Raw genomic sequence first — 1,429 nt, forward strand, 5'->3', positions numbered from 1 at the left:
CTCTTCATAGGAATTATAAGATATTACCATTACAGAGTCTGCATGTTGCTGACACCTCACTGGCACTTAAAGTAGATGAAATACCAAGGGTTCATATTTTAATCAAGTGAAAAATGGATCTCTTTGCAATTTAGACCATGAATGGTTGATTTAATTAAACATTGGCCAATTAATGTTGAAGTGTTTTTGAATTAAATACCTCATTATCATAGCATATAAAAACAATCTCAAGACAGAAAGTAACTCAATGGATCTGTTTAAAAAGTTGAGTTCATTCCTGACCTGCTATGAATGTTCTTCATGTTGTCTTGTGATGTTTGCGCTCAACAACTGTTTTGCATTTCTGTCCCCAGGAATCATACTGCTAGTTAATGGGTAGTTCCTGGTTACACTAGTGCTAGTTAGTAGCCTTTGCTGGCAAATTGCAATTGATCTGGATAAGATAAGATAAGATAAGATAAGGCGGCACGGTGGTGCAGTGGTCAGCACTGTCCCCTCACAGCAAGAAGGTTCCTGGTTCCAGTCCCGGCTCCAGCACAGGATCTTTCTGTGTGGAGTCTCCATGTTCTCCCTGTTCCTGTGTGGGTTCTCTCTGGTACTCCAGCTTCCTCCCACAGTCCAAAGACATCAAGAGGGGACGAGGCTGATTGATACTCTAAATTGACTGTAGGTGTGACTGTGAGTGCGAATGGTTGTCTGTCTCTGTGTGTTGGTCCTGTGATGGACAGGTGATCTGTCCAGGGTGAACCCCGCCTCTCGCCTAAAGGCTGCTGGGATTGGCTCCACCCCCCACGACCCTTAACAGGATAAGTGGAAGAAAATGGAAGAATGGATGGACGATGTATAAAATACAAATAAGAAAGATGTACACATCATTGCACAGAAATGAAATATTGCACCATGTAGCTTATTGCACTGACAGTTATTGTTGGTTGTTGAGCAGGTGTTTGCAGGAATGAGTTTTTGTAGTGGTTCAGCCTGGTTCTGGGGACCCTGAATCTTCTGCTGGAAGGTAGTAGCTGGAGCTTGTGGTGTAAAAAGCAAGAAAAAAAGAGGGGGCGTGGACGCAGTCCCCCATTGGCAGAAAATATGCAGTTGAGATTTCCACATTTAGGGAATTCACCAGGGTCAGCACAACTCCGGTGCAATGGCTGAGCCTCACCTGGGGAGAACCGCCTTGGTGATCATGGTATCTCCCCTGCCAGGGAGCTACTGGGAGATACTGATACCCTGATATTTAAACTCCATTATGCATTTGTATAGTTGCACCACACAAACAAAATAAGGACTCACTTGTAAAAACTGCTAGATGGTAAAATTTCAGGAAACAACTTCAGCCATTGTTTAACATCAAGTTAAGGCCGACTCGTTAAATTTGATCCTGGTTTGGTTTTGACTTTGCAACGATCTGCATGAAGAAAAATGGCTT

The 1,429-nt window shown here is 43.2% G+C and overlaps 1 non-coding gene across 1 annotated transcript; it reads right to left on the minus strand.

Annotated features, from left to right (window-relative positions):
• Nucleotides 1-1,049: 1,049 nt before the first annotated feature.
• Nucleotides 1,050-1,213, minus strand: LOC147269068 (U1 spliceosomal RNA). Its single transcript, XR_015111684.1, has one exon. It is a non-coding gene; the product is annotated as a U1 spliceosomal RNA (small nuclear RNA).
• Nucleotides 1,214-1,429: the final 216 nt, after the last annotated feature.

The sequence above is a fragment of the Aulostomus chinensis genome, chromosome 2 (genome assembly GCF_037954235.1).
Source record: "Aulostomus chinensis isolate RoL2024-O1b breed Wild chromosome 2, RoL_Achi_v1.0, whole genome shotgun sequence".
NCBI classification, from domain to species: Eukaryota; Metazoa; Chordata; class Actinopteri; order Syngnathiformes; family Aulostomidae; genus Aulostomus; species Aulostomus chinensis.